This window comes from Sus scrofa, chromosome 6, assembly GCF_000003025.6.
Source record: "Sus scrofa isolate TJ Tabasco breed Duroc chromosome 6, Sscrofa11.1, whole genome shotgun sequence".
NCBI lineage: Eukaryota > Metazoa > Chordata > Mammalia > Artiodactyla > Suidae > Sus > Sus scrofa.
In genome coordinates this window covers 128,439,697-128,456,109 of record NC_010448.4, presented here as the reverse complement: position 1 = coordinate 128,456,109, position 16,413 = coordinate 128,439,697, and the positions used below count along the sequence as shown (strand labels likewise).

Sequence of the window (16,413 nt, the reverse complement as noted above, 5' to 3'; positions counted from 1 at the left end):
TGGAAAGAAGAGAGCAGGGTGCATTATTCCTATCAAGGAAGCTGTATCCTGAAAAAGAGGCCATTAGAAATGTATAACTTTTAATGTAGATTGAGGTTTGGGGAAGTGTTGCAGTGAGAACCTTGAGACTAGATTTCAGAAGGATAAATCAAGTTGAAGTAATGCAGAAGCAGACTCCATATAGACCAGATATCCTCAAATTTTATTGAGTGACCTGGAGACCTTGTAAAAATGCATCTTCTGAGAAGCAGGTGTGGGATTCTGCATTTTTCACAAGCTCTCAAGGGACACCCAGGTCACTGATCTTCAGGCCACATTCGCAGTAGTCAGGTTGTAGACTTGGGTGAGAGAAATCTGGGAGACAAGCCATTGATTGGGTAGTTCAAGCCATAACATGGTCAAGGAAAAGCATTATTTTGTTTTTCTTTCTTTCCTTTCTTTTTTTGGCCATGCCTAAGGCACAGGGAAGTTCCCAGGCCAGGGATGGAACCTGCACCACAACAGCAGTCTGAGCCACTGTAGTAACAACACTGCTCCTTAACCTGCTGGGCCACAAAGAACTCCTGTTTTTCTTTCTTTCCATGTTTCTAGCCAGAGGGAAGTGAAGAATTGAAGTAGGAATTATCCATGTAAGATACTACTGACAAGCAAAGAGGAAAAGGGAAGTGGTGGGGATGATCCATAAAAAGAATGTAGAAGGGGAAGAATTCAGACCACAGATCTAGAGACTGCCTTTGAAGAGGAAAGGACATAGTAAAAGGAAGGAGAGAGGAAAGAAAAGCATTAAGTAGATGATTTTGGAGTTAACGAATAAATTTAAGAGACGGCCTTATAAATTCTTTGGTGTATTTGCACTGAAACAAAATCAGATCATTGCTGCTCCAGACAATGGAGCAGGAGGAGGTGCTAGAATTGGGGCAAATCACAGCCACTCTTCATAACTATCAGGCATCAAAGATGTATGTTGTATTGGTATTTGTTATGCACATAAGATTAATTTGAATATGGAAGCACTAGCTTTTTTTAAGATAGCTATTTTTTTTTTCAACACCAGAGGTCATGATTTAATTAATCTGGAGTATACTCCTGACCTATGTGATTTTTTTATAGGTCATTTGATCCCCTGACTCCCACCACCGACTTTAATAATCACATCCTGCAGGATCTGATGCTATAATTATCAGCAAAGTTATGTGCATCTTTTTTTTAAATAATGATTTTTATTTTTTCCATTATAGCTGGTTTACAGTGTTCTGACAATTTAGGGAGGAGATGGACTGGGAATTTGAGCTTAACAGATGCAAACTATTGCCTTTGGAATGGATGAGCAATGAGATCCTGCTGTATAGCACTGGGAACTATATCTAGTCACTTATGATGGAGCATGAGAATGTGAGAAAAAAGAATGTATACATGTATGTGTGACTGGGTTACCTTCCTGTACAGTAGAAAATTGACAGAATGGTAATTTTTTAAAGACAGTTCTCACAAAAATCTTTTTCACAGTTAGCATGATATACCAAACCAAATTAATTTTGGAAACAAAGGAAGTTAATAGGGTTTGTTCCATAAATGCTAGACTGATTTTGAAATATAAAAGAACTTTAACATCTGATAATGCTGTTACAATTGAAATTATTTTATCTTTTTGATAATTATATTTCAATATTGAAAACTTACTATACATTATTTCATAGATTTGTTTTATATAACTTCTTGAATGAATGGATTGAGAAATTTTAAGTGCCTAAACCAGAGGATCCACGAAATAGAGGCATACCAGAAGCCAACATGGGTATGGAGAAAAAGGAATATTTTTATGAACTATTATTCTACAAGTGTGTATCTAAGCTAATCAATTCATAATACCTTTTCTGATGAGAAATGAATTATACATTCAACTGAACTGTCATCACAACTGTGTATTTCCTAAGTTACAGGATAAATTGAAAAATATGATAAACACTGGGGGTATGATGGTATCAGTGATGCTGCCATATTGTATTAAATTTAGCCTGTTGCCTTTTACCATCAGCTTTCACTTTATCTTCTTGAGTAATGATTTGTTCCTCTGATTAGAGATTACTTTTCTCCTCATCAATTACCATGTTCACATTGATAAATGTATACTTTTCTATTGTAAAATAATTTGAAATGCAATCTTCCTTTTGGAATCTTAACTGCATGTTTTGTTAAACCTATATTCCCCTTTTTTCTTTGGGGGTCTATAATGGATTCATGTTTCTGTCTTGTTTCAGTCCTAACTTACCCCCAAAACAAACACCAAAACCTAACATATTATTGCCAAAGCCAAGTATGAGGATTCCACATGGTACTAATTCTGCATAAATGTATACCTGGCTTTCTTATTTATAGATAATTGATTATATGTCCCTTTTTCCTTTTAGATTCTCCTGAAAAAAAAATCCCCACTTGAAAGTAAAAACTCTTATATTTTTATCTTGAGTATTGATAACTAGCAATATACTAGTAGTATATTGATAATCTGTAGTATACAACTACAGATTGTATCATGTGTATGGTATTTATTAATCAACTCTTTTCCAAACCCATTCCCCCTAGAGTTGGAGTGAAAAATTCTGTTGCTAATGAGACAGTAGGAATAAAGGGTTTACAAACATCCAGATTAGGTAAATTTTGCAATACAAATTTAACTCTGGAAAGGAAACTAAAATATTTGAAATTCTCACAGTCTTCCTTACTCCTAATTGTATTTTTTGCCAAATTTAGTTGAAAGATTTGACATAAATAAGTTAGATATTATTGTTGGTATCTGTGCTTTCAAAGGTATTTACAAGCATAAGCAAAAGAGAGTTTACTATTTGTTTAGTTTTTGATTGGTGTTATTGAATGGAGAAAAACAGCAGTATGCCATTTTGTAGACTGTTGGTTGAGGTGGATGCTCTTTTTTATATTATTTTTATTGTAGTTGCTTAACCATGTTCTTTCAAATTATGCTGTACAGGAAATTGACCCAGCCATATGCACATATACATTCTTCTCAAATTATCTTCTATCATGTTCTACCACAAGTGATTGGAGATAGTTCCCTGTGCCATATAGTAGGACCCTATTGCTTATCCATTCTAAATGTAATAGTTTGCATCTACTAACATCAAACTCCCAATGCATCCCATTCTCTCTCCCTTCCTCTTGGAAATCCAAGTCTGCCCTCCATGTCTGTGAGTCTGTAGATAGGTTCATCTGTGCCATATTTTATATTCCACATATAGGTGATATCATATGGTGTTTGTCTTTCTCTTTCTGACTGACTTCACTTAATGTGAGAATCTCTAGTTGCATCCATGTTGCTGCAAATGGCATTGTCTTTGACTGAGTAGTATTCCACTGTGTATATGTACCACATCTTCTAATCCATTCATCTCTCAATGGACATTTAGGTTGTTTCCCTGTCTTGATGATTGTGAATAGTGCTACAATGAACATAGGGGTACATGTATCTATTGAGTGAACATTTTGTGTGGATATATGCCCAGGAATGGGGTTGATGGATCATATGGTAGTTACATTTTTATTTTTCTGAGGAACCTCCACACTGTTTTTCATAGTGGTTTTACCAATTTGCATTCCCAACAATACTGTTGGAAGTTACCCTTTTCTCCACACCATTTCCAGCATTTGTTACTTGTGGACTTATTAGTGATAGCTGTTCTGATTGGAGTGAGGTGGTACCTCAGTGTAGTTTTGATTTGAATTTCTCTAATAGTGAAGTTGAGCATTTCTTCATGTGCCTATTTGCCATCCATGTGTCTTCTTTACAGAAATGTCTGTTTATGCCTTCTGCCCATTTTTCAATTGCATTGTTTCCTTCTTGGCTGTTGAATTGTACAAGTTGTGTGAATATTTTAGAGAATAACCAATTGTCATTTGCATCATCTGCAACTATTTTCTCCCATTCCATAGGTTGTCTTTTCATTTTTTTATGGTTTCCTTTCCTGTGCAAAAGCTTGTCAGTTCATTTAGGTCCCAGTGGTTTATTTTTGTTTTTAGTTCTAGTGAGTTGCAAGAAACCATTTGTATATCAGAGAAGGTTTTGCCTATATTCTCTCCTAGGAATTTTATGGTGTCTTGTCTTATGTTTAAGTCTCTAAGCCATTTGAGTTTTTTGTTTGTTTGTTTGTTTTTGCATGGTGTGCAGGTACTTTCTAGTTTCATTGATTTATGTGCAGCTGTCCAGTTTTGTCAGCACAGCTTGGTGAAGAGACTCTTTTTCCCACTTTATATTCTTGCCCACTTTGTTGAAAATTAATTGACCATATGTGCCTGTGTTTATCTCTAGGCTCTCTATTCCGTTCTATCTGTCCATATGTCTTTTTTTGTACCACTACCACACTGACTTGATTACTATAGCTTTGTAATATTGTCTGAAGTTTTGGGGAGTTATGCATCCTGCTTGTTTTTTGTCCCTCAGGATTGCTTTGGCCATCATAGGTCTTTTCTGGTTCCATATAAATTTTGAGGTTGTTTGTTATAGTTTAGTAAAAAATGTCATGGGTAATTTGGTAGGGATCACATAAAATCTGTAGATTGCTTTGGGTAGTAGAGCCATTTTAATGATATTAATTCTTCCAATCCAGGAGCATTGGATATCTTTCCATTTCTTTTAATCCTATTTAATTTCCTTGATTAATGTTTTATAGCTCTCAGCCTATAAGTCTTTAACCTCCTTGGCCAGATTTATTCCTAGGGATTTAATTTTGGGGGTGCAATTTTACAAGCTATTTTTTATATTCATTTTCTAGTATATCATTGTTAGTGTACAGAAATGCAACTGATTTGTGAATGTTAATCTTGTATCCTGCTACTTTGCTGACTTTGTTGATCAGTTTGAGTAGTTTTTATGTGGCATCCTTAGGGTTTTCTATATAGGTATCATGTCATCTGCATATAGTAACAATTTTACCTCTTCTCTTCCATTTGGATACCTTTGTTTTTCTCTTTTGTTTGTCTGATTGCTGTGGCTAGGACTTCCAACAGTGTGTTGAATAAAAGTGGTGAGAGTGGCATCCTCGATTTTCCAGATTTTAGCAAGAAGGCTGCCAGCTTTCTCTCCTTTGTGTAATTATACTGGCTGTGATTTTGTCATCAATGGTTTTTATTATGTTAAGAAATATTCCCTCTCTACCCACTTTGGTAGGTAAGAGTTTTTATAATGAATGGAAAGTTGGATTTTGTCAAATGCTTTTCCTGTACCAACTGAGATGATCATGTGGTTTTCGACTTTTCTTTTGTTAGTGGGGTATATGATGTTGATTGGCTCAGGTTATGTTGAACCATCCTTATGAACTTGGGATAAATCCCACTTGGTCATGGTGTATGATCTTTTTTATGTGCCTTGCTTGGCTAAAATTTTGTAAAGAATTTTTTTGTCTGTATTCATCAAAAGTATTTGGCTAGAATTTTCCTTTTTTGTTAGTATTCTTTGTCTGGTTTGGATATTAGGGTGATGGTGGCTCATAGAATGTTTTGGGAGTGTTCCTTCAGTCTTTTGGAAAATTTTAAGAAGGATGGGTATAATTTCTGCTTTGTATGTTTGGTAGATTTTGCCTGTGAAAGGATCTGGTCCTGGACCTTATTTGTAAGGCTTATTTTAATTACATATTAAATTTCATTTCTAGTGGTCAGTTTCTTCAACTTATCTGTTTCTTCTTGATTCATTTTTGCTCGGCTGTATGTCTCTGTAAAATTATCCACTTCTTTTAGGTTGTTAAATTTGTTGGCATGTTAGTGTTCACAGAATTCTCTCTCTCTCTTTTTTTTTTTTTTTTTGTATTTGTGCAGTATCCATTGAGCTATCTCCTTGTTCATGTCGTATTTTGTTTATTTGGGTTTTCTCTTTCTTATCCTTGGTGAGTCTGGCCAGAGGTTTGTCAATTTTGTTTTCCCTTTCAAAGAACAAGCTCTTGGTTTTATTGATTTTTTCTATTGGTTTTTGAATCTCTATTTTATTGATTTCCTCTCTGATCTTTATGATTTCCTTCCTTCTGCTGACTTTAGGTTTTGTTTGTTCTTCTTCTTCTAGATCTGCCTCAGTCTAGTGATTGCAAAAGCCCTTTTGATTTGCCATTTGTCTGCTCCAAGGAGATGAAACCCATTTTTCAAAGAAAAAAAAATCACTATTTTTCTGCTGGTACAAAAACTTCTAAGAAAATAAACCAGTACAAGATTGGATCCAGAACATATGGCATGCATATAAATGCAGTGCTAAAAAAATAATAGACACATGGAACCCAATTATAAAATGGGAGTTCTCCACTGAACAGTAACAGAACATCCAAAGAATATTTAAATGAAGAATTACAGCAATATATGAAAAGGTTTAAGAGTAAGGTAGGCATGTTAAACATACAGTTCCTGGTTTTAGAACAAGAGAAAATTCAACTTCAAAAGGAGGTTGAGGTTCATTTGTTATGACTTTTTTTCCCTCTTTATCAGTTTCCAATCCATTCTGATTTTTCCCTTATGAAAATAGCTTATGTATAAAACGGGGTCATCTAAATATGTAATTGGTGAAAAATAATCTATTTTCACCATCTAAATAAAAGGAGTTCAGGAACATATTTTCGTGGGTTTTGTTCCTTAACCATCCTAAGTCTCTGTCAGTCTTTCATATGGACTGGGAAACTAATTCAGCTACCATGTGACCTTCTGAGCCAGAATAAGCACTGAAGAATTTGCTTAAGAAATATATAAGCTAGAGGATTTTTTCCCACTTAAAATATATTTGCTTAAATATTTATAAACTGCATTTCCATAGAATGAGAAGGTAGCAGTGACTGAAAGAAGGGACATAAACATTTATTTACTCTAATCTATTCATTGTGTTTTAATATGTGCAGCTTTACCTGCTTTACTCAGTCCCTTGGAACTTAGAATTCCAAATATTCCAATATTGAAATATTTTTAATAAGAAATATATGTACTCTTACATATTATTTAATTACCACTTTCAGATGTTTCTGTTGTCAGACCTTTATGTTGTTTCATAAAATGTAGTAAGGTTTGACATACATGATTTTATCATATAGGTAATATAAACCCTCAGCAAAAACAAAAAGATCAGTATTTATCTCCAAAAGAGAAAACTAAGTATTAAGGTGTATTGAGCTTTTTTCCTCAAGCAATAGATTTTTTAAATTTGTTTGTTTTCTCTTTTGTATAATAGGTGTCCTGAGTTTTAAAGATAGACAAATCTGGTGATATTCTTCTTTAAAAGAAAAAGGAGATGAACCCTACCCCCAATTAAGACATTGAATTACTTTACCAAAGTCACACTTTAAGTAACTTTACAGTAAGTTAACCTGATTAATGAGTTTATTTGGTAATTTATCAGATTCAGTGTTACAGAATTGTATCATCTCTTGGTGCCTTAAAATGCTAGGGAATGCTACATCAGGGCCTTTAGACAAATCATTTATCTTTCTTGGTTTTATTCCCATTATCAGTAAATAGTATGGATAAAGTAGATAATTACTTCTGTACCCTCTATCTGTAAGATTTTATGGTTATTGGGTATGAAATTTGGAAACAGCACTCATTTTCCAGAATTCCATACTGACTAACAGTTCATCAGTTTCACTCTTTCCTTCTGGTTTGGTCAACTTTGGTTCATGTATTTTAGTGAACATCATCACTTTCATGATATCCTCAGGACACAAATTTTAAAAAAGGATTGTAAAAGACAGTGGAGGAAGAATAGCTTTAGTGTGGGAAGAAGAATGTTTCCCTTTTGTTCTCAAGCATCACACCTTCTAAATCTGGCTGATTAATAGATAATCCAGGCGGTAAAGTCAGAAGAGGATAAATTCTGTGTCCTTGCCTTGTTATTTCTCTATCTCTACCAGTCAGACAGGGGAAACAGGATGTGAATAAGAAATATAACACAACATTAAGAAAGTTCTTTTTGAAATTTTGGAAATTCTATTTCTTTTCCTCAGACAGAAAGAAATAGAATTTCCAAAATTTCAATGACTTGTAATGATGAAGTAGGCATAAAAATATTTAGCAATTAAAACCAGACCAAAATCTGAGCCAAATGATAAATAATGAAGACAAAAAGTCTTTATAATGAATAATGTAATAACAGTTATCCTCAGTGTCAGACTTTCATGAAAGGTCCAAGAAGAAAAGGAGCAGCACAGAAGGAGTGTAATGGCAATATCAGAAAACAAATGTGATGCTGCTGATGAGAGAAGATTATTTCAGCAGTGGGTCAGGGACTAATAACCAGCAGTTTCCTACTCTGGACAATGTATATTCTGACAGGTAAGCTATATCAATATTTAGTGGTAAGTTATTGTTATTTTCCTGTAAAACCCATTCTAATTTGAACTAATGTTCATGGTTAACAAATTTTATATTTTACTAGGGATATAATAGTGTAAGTATTACTTATTACAGTGTTAGAGTATTCTGGATTTGACTGTATGCTGACCTTTCCCAGTGTGATGTCTATTTAAATAAGTTCAATGTTTCTAATTAGGTTCCTTTCATTTCAGCTTGAAGACTTCTTTCAGCATATTTTGTGAAGCAGTTCTAGTGGTGATGAACTTTGGTTTGTCTGGGGAAATCAATGTTGCCTTTATTTTTGAAAGACAACTTTTTTGGGTAGAGTATTCTTGGTTGCCATTTTTTTTTCTTTTAGTGCTGTGCATATGTCATCCTACTCTCTTGAGACCCATTGAGGGATTTAAAGGTTCACTTACAATTTACAAGCCTCTTTTCTCCTGCTGCTTTTAAGATTCTTTGTCTTTGACTTTTGACAGTTTGATTATAATGTCTTTTGCTGAAGATTTCTTTATGTTGAGTTTGGTGATCTACGAACTTTAGGAACTTGGCTGTCCAAATCTCTCACCAAATAGGAAGTCCTCAGTCATTTTTTTCTGTAATCTTTCTGCCACCTTCTCCCTACCTTTTTTTTTGTTTGTTTGTTTGTTTTTGTCTTTTTGCTATTTCTTGGGCTGCACCTGTGGCATATGGAGGTTCCCAGGCTAGGGGTCAAATTGAAGCTGTAGCCACCAGCCTACGCCAGAGCCACAGCAACGCTGGATCCAAGCCGTGTCTGCAACCTACACCACAGCTCGCGGCAACACCAGGTCGTTAACCCACTGAGCAAGGGCAGGGACCAAACCCGCAACCTCTTGATTCCTAGTCGGATTCGTTAACCACTGCGCCACGGCGGAAACTCCTTCTCCCTATCTTTTCACCTCTCTGTCTTTGCATGTCTCTATATTTTCATATCCCTGTCTTCAACTTTCTCCCTGTCTTAACTGCATTAATTCAGGAATTGTTATTTTTGTTGGTACCTGGTAAGTCATGTAGGCTTTCTTGACACATTTTCCTTCTTTTTTCATTTGTTTTCCTCTTACTGGATAATTTCAAAGTTCCTGTCTCTGAATTCATAGGTTCTTTCTTCTGCTTAATCCATTCTGCTGTCAGCCCTCTTCATTGTGTTTTTCCTTTCATTCACTGTGTTCTTTGTCACCAGAATTTCCATTTGGCCCTTTATTATTATTTCCATCTTTTGGTTAACTTTCTCATTTTGTTTATTATTTTTCTGATTTTGTTGTCTTTCTGTGTTTTCTTGTAGCTCACTGAGTTTCCTTAAAATGGCTATTTTAGTTCTTTATCATGTAGAATGCCATTCTTCATGCCTTTGGGATTAGTTAGTGGAAGATTATTGTGTTCCTTTGATGGTATCATGTTTTCCTGATTTTTCATGTTCCTTTAAGTTTAGCATTGCTGTCTTTGCCTTTCAAGTAGCAGTTACCTCTTCTTGTCTTTAATAAATGCCCTCTCCAGTGTGTCCAAACACGTATTTTTTTCATTCCAGTGGTGTGCTGAGACTTCTCTGCTGGAAACCTGGATTTACACAAAGGCTCCCTAATCTATGGGAGATTATCTAAGACAATGTTTCCATGGGCTTTCTGGAAGTGGCTAAGAGTGGCTGGAACAAGTTCATGGGGCAGGCTGGGTCCAAGGCTGGAATTTGTTCTGTATGTCTGTTACTCAATGCACAGATGGGCAGGACACCTCCAAGCCCCTTAGTGTCTGGTGCTGGATCCTGCAACTCCCAAAAGCCACTTATGTCTGTGGATGGATTCCAAATTTTGGCTTGTGGGGGAAGGATGAGGTAACTCTTTCAGCAATGGTGTCACTGTCACCACAACATATGGGTGTTATAAAAGTAAATTTCCCCCCACAAGATATTTCCATGATTGCGTCTTTCAAGTTATATGTGCACTGTGCTATTTTTAAAAAAATTACTTAAATTAAGCATTATTATACTTAGAAACAAAGAAAATATAGTAAAAATCTAAATATTACTTCCATGTCTGAATCATTTCTTTTTGGTATTGAACTCCAGCTTTTTAGTGCAATATTTGAGGTTCTTCAGAATTTCTTTCCAGACTCATCTCTCTACTTGCTTCCATGTATTTTGTACTTTTCCTTCCAAGTACTTTGGAAACACCTAGATATCATGTGCCTATTCTTTGTGCTCACATTCTAATCTCTAAATAGAAAGATTTTCACTCATTTATTTCCCTCATGACCTCCTCTCTTATTTCACCTCTTCTCTAAAACCTTCCTTACATTCACTTAAACTTTTGTATGTGAACTCTTATACATTGTCTTCATAATTGTAAATGTCTTTGAAGCAAGAGTTTGTATTTCCTTGCATATTGTTTGTACTTCATACCTGTTTTTTTGAGTTTGTAAATTACTTAAGGTGGGTAAGAGTAGGAATTTTACACATTTTTTATTCTTTATCAGTGGAATTATTAGAAAACATTGTCTTTATAGTGGATTTTTTTTTAAATACCAGTCCTGGCATGCATGTGAAAGAAGTATGGATAAATGAAAGTGAAAAGTGGACATCAAAAGAACCCATGATTACACCAATATTTGAGAAGACCAATTCACTGACTGGTGGTTTACTACACGTGAATGATGACAGCAACTTAAGTGAAAGAGCTCAGGATGATGGCAAGTAAAATCTACAAATTCTTTATTTCTAGGTGAAAAAATATTATCATTGAATGCTTTTTCTGGTTATAGAACAGCATAATATAATACACAGGCCAAAGCAAGAGAATTCTCAACTATTTCACATGGACACTGCTGAATGGCTAAGATGAGAATGAGTGCCTTTGACTGGAAGTTGTTTCAATAAATAGGCCCCATGGAAGCTGCACTGGAGTGAATAAGCATTATCAACTCCTTAGAGAATATTTGCTGGGAAAAGTGGTAGAGAACTGGATGATAACTGAAGAGGAACATGAAGTTCAGTGGAGTTTTTTTTATGTTAAGATGGGTGTTTTTAGGGTATTTTTGTATGTTGGAAATGATTCAGTAGAGGACATGTTTCTCCAATTTAGTCTTATTTGTATTTCCAACATTAGAAGGCTTATTGATTGTATTCCATTATCTTTATTTATTTTTGTCTTTTTGCCTTTTTATAGGGCCGCTCCCAGAGCACATTGAGTTCCCAGGCTAGGGTCTAATCAGAGCTGTAGCCACCAGCCCACACCAGAGCCACAGCAATGCAGGATCTGAGCCACATCTGTGACCTACACCACAGCTCACGGCAACGCCAGATCCTCAACCCACTGAGCAAGGCCAGGGATCAAACCCGCAACCTCATGGTTACTAGTCAGACTCATCAACCACTGCATCACAACGGGAACTCCAGTATTCCATTATCTTTAAAATAGCATAGTAAACAGATTATACATAATACTTCAATTCATGTACAGTTTTATGTTAAGGGCTTGTTCACTGGCTGTGAAGTGTAATATTTTAAAATAATTGAATATACAGATGATTACTAAGAAGTTATACTATCATACATAGGTATTAAAAATTATATAATCATAAATATACAAACTTTAGTCCCTACTGAATATGATTTAATCATTCCTTGATGATTCTAGATATTACAGTGTCTTTACAGTATCATCATGAGTAACTGTGGTTTTGTGAGGTACTCTAAAATATCAAACTATATTAATTTCATAGTTATTTAGATTCCAGGGAAAAGGGTAAGATTTTGGTTAGATACAATAGAAAAATAAAGTCTATTGCACATTATTATTTTTGGATAATAAAATTCTAAATGACAAAACTATGCTTCCTGTGCCAAAACTGTCTTTAACACATATTGTATGCTCAATAAGTATATATTAAATGCATGAACAAACAGCTGAATGGGTGAACTTATGCCCATTGATGAATTTCTTTTGAAAAACAAATCTTTATTGAAAGTAGATCTCTAATATTGGCTATTTCTAAAGTCTTTTTCTTTTTAAAAACGTGTGAAAGATTCAGAAATTATAATTATAGCTAGACATGGAGTAATGACATAGATTAATTTGCTATCATATTACTTAAAACACTTAAAATGAATATTACTTTCTCAGCATATTCTGAAACACAAGTGTTGAAGATTTCCTGGGTTTGAATTCTGGGTCTGCTACTGAAAGCTGTCTGAGCTTGGCCAAGTTACTTAGCCTCTCTGTGCCTCATTTTCTCTGTGTTTAAAGTCCCTAATGTATTACCTACCTCCCAGAATTTTGTGGGGATTAAATGCCTTTTAGACATGTAAAGTGCTTATAAAAATTCATAGCAAGTGGCAGAGTTAGTCTGTAAAAAGCTACTACCATGATTTTTTAAAAAGGGTTTCTTTCAGGTAATGTCTTAAGTGATACTTTTGATAGGTTTTAGTGCCATAAAAGCTAGTTTTTTATTGGAAATGACAACAAAACCCTTGATATATTTCTTCCTATGAAATAATGCAAGTAACATTATTAATGCTTTTCCATTGTCAGTGTGATCTAATATTAATGCTCATATTATTATTGGTATGTTTTCTTTGTCCTTTAATGTTACTCTTTCTATTTATTGTTTAATCTATTTTATAGAATCTTAATTGCCAATGCAATGATTTTATATAAAAAACGAGTTCAGGTATTCTTTGTATTTTAAGTATTTAATATTTGCCTGAAAAGAATGGTTTTTTTCAGGAGTTCCCGTCGTGGTGCAGTGGTTAACGAATCTGACTAGGAACCATGAGGTTGCAGGTTCGGTCCCTGCCCTTGCTTAGTGGGTTAATGATCTGGCGTTGCTGTGAGCTGTGGTGTAGGTTGCAGACGTGGCTCTGGCGTAGGCCAGTGGCTACAGCTCCGATTGGACCCGTAGCCTGGGAACCTCCATATGCCGCGGGAGCGGCCCAAGAAATAGCAAAAAGACAAAAAAAAAAAAAAAAAAGAATGGTTTTTTTCCAGTCCTCTAAAGTAAGTATCTAATGAAAAGAACAAGGTATAGTAAAAATTAATTATAAAAAATATTATCCTGTAGTAAAAAAAATACTTTAAAATGGTATAGTGGAGGGAGTTCCTGTGGCCCGGTGGGTTAAGGCTCTGGCATTGGTGCAGCTGTGGCATAGGTCACAGCTGCAGCTCAGATGTGATCCTTGGACCAGGAGCTTCCATATACTGTGCATGTGGCCAAAAAAAAGGTATAGTGAAAAGTAGGAGAGTTCCCTTATGGCCCAGTGGATTAAGGACCTGGCATTGTCACCACTACACCTGTGGTTGCTGCTGTGGCAAGAGTTTGATGCCAAAAAAAAAAAGGAATTCCAACATGCTGTGGGCAAGATAAAAAGTATGAAAGAAAGAAAAACAGAAAATCTTGCTTTGTTGTAGAGACATTTGCTTTGCCATGACATTTTTCACAGAACTAGAACAAACAATCCGAACATTTATATGGAACAACAAAAGACCCAGAATCGCCAAAGCAATCCAGAGAAACAAAAACCAAGCAGGGGGCATAACTCTCCCAGACTTCAAGAAATACTACAAAGCCACAGTCATCAAAACAGTGTGGTACTGGTACCAAAACAGACAGACAGACCAATGGAACAGAATAGAGAATCCGGAAATAAACCCTGACACCTATGGTCAATTAATCTTTGACAAGGGAGGCAAGAACATCAAATGGGAAAAGGAAAGTCTATTCAGCAAGCATTGCTGGGAAACCTGGACAGCTGCATGCAAAGCAATGAAACTAGAACACACCCTCACGCCATGCACAAAAATAAACTCCAAATGGCTCAAAGACTTAAATATACGACAGGACACCATCAAACTCCTAGAAGAGAACATAGGCAAAACACTCTCTGACATCAACCTCATGAATATTTTCTCAGGTCAGTCTCCCAAAGCAATAGAAATTAGAGCAAAAATAAACCCATGGGACCTCATCAAACTGAAAAGCTTTTACACAGCAAAGGAAACCCAAAAGAAACCAAAAAGACAACTTACAGAATGGGAGAAAACAGTTTCAAATGATGCAACTGACAAGGGCTTAATCTCTAGAATATATAAACAACTTATACAACCCAACAGCAAAAAAGCCAATCGATGAATGGAAAAATGGGCAAAAGACCTGAATAGACATTTCTCCAAAGAAGATATGCAGATGGCCAACAAACACATGAAAAAATGCTCAACATCGCTGATTATAAGAGAAATGCAAATCAAAACTACCATGAGATACCACCTCACACCAGTCAGAATGGCCATCATTCATAAATCCACAAATAACAAGTGCTGGAGGGGGTGTGGAGAAAAGGGAACCCTCCTGCACTGTTGGTGGGAATGGAAACTGGTACAGCCACTATGGAGAACAGTTTGGAGATACCTTAGAAATCTATACATAGAACTTCCATATGACCCCGCAATCCCACTCTTGGGCATCTATCCGGACAAAACTCTACTTAAAAGAGACACACGCACCCACATGTTCACTGCAGCACTATTCACAATAGCCAGGACATGGAAACAACTCAAATGTCCATCAACAGATGATTGGATTCAGAAGATGTGGTATATATACACAATGGAATACTACTCAGCCATAAAAAAGAATGACATCATGCCATTTGCAGCAACATGGATGGAACTAGAGAATCTCATCCTGAGTGAAATGAGCCAGAAAGACAAAGACAAATACCATATGATATCACTTATAACTGGAATCTAATATCCAGCACAAATGAACATCTCCTCAGAAAAGAAAATCATGGACTTGGAGAAGAGACTTGTGGCTGCCTGATGGGAGGGGGAGGGAGTGGGAGGGATCGGGAGCTTGGGCTTATCAGACACAACCTAGAATAGATTTACAAGGAGATCCTGCTGAATAGCATTGAGAAGTATGTCTAGATACTCACGTTGCAACAGAAAAAAGGGTGGGGGAAAAATGTAATTGTAATGTATACATGTAAGGATAACCTGACCCCCTTGCTGTACAGTGGGAAAATTTTAAAAATTATATAAAAAAAGAAACCCTGTATCAATATTAATGTTGACCAAATAAATAAACCTAACTGCTTTGGGGTGAAAAAAAATTTTAAAAATAAAAATAAATAAAATAAACAAAAATTTCCAACAAACAATAGTCCAGGACCAGATGGCTTCACAGGCGAATTCTATCAAACATTTAGAGAAGAGATAACACCGATACTTCGGAAACTATTTCAAAAAATTGCAGAGGAAGGGATATTCCCAAACTCATTCTATGAGGCCACCATCACCCTGATACCAAAACCAGACAAAGATATCACAAAAAAAGAAAACTACAGGCCAATTTCACTGATGAACATCAATGTAAAAATCCCCAACAAAATACTAGCAAACCGCATCCAACAATACATTCAAAGGATGGGCATCATGATCAAGGGGGATTTATCCCAAGGAATCTTATCCAGGGTTCTTCAATATCCGCAAATCAATCAGTGTGATATACCACAGTAACAAACTGAATAATCAAAACCATATGATCCTTTGACATATGCAGAAAAAGCCTTTGACAAAATCCAACACCCATTTTTGATAAAAACCCTTCAGAAAGTGGGCATAACAGGAACCTACCTCAACATAACAAAGGCCATATATGACAAACCCACAGTGAACATCATTCTCAATGGTGAAAAGCTGAAAGAATCCCCACTGAGATCAAGAATAAGACAAGGATGTCTGCTCTCACCACTATCCAACATAGTTTTGGAAGTCCTAGCCATGGCAATCAGAGAAGTAAAAGAAATAACAGGAATCCAAATTGGAAAGGAAGAAGTAAAATTATCACTATTTGTAGATGACATGATACTATACCTAGAGAATCCTAAAGACTCTACCAGAAAACTGTTAGAGCTCATCCATGAATTTGGCAAAGTCACAGGATACAAAATTAATACAGAGAAATCAACTGAATTTCTATACACTAACAATGAAAGAGCAGAAAGAAATTAGGGAAGCAATCCTGTTTACCAGCACATCCAAAACAATAAAATACCTAGGAGTAAATCTGCCTAAA

The 16,413-nt window shown here is 35.6% G+C and overlaps 1 pseudogene; it reads left to right on the top strand.

Annotated features, from left to right (window-relative positions):
- Positions 1 to 11,583, top strand: part of LOC110261398 — a 182,067-nt pseudogene extending 170,484 nt beyond the window's left edge.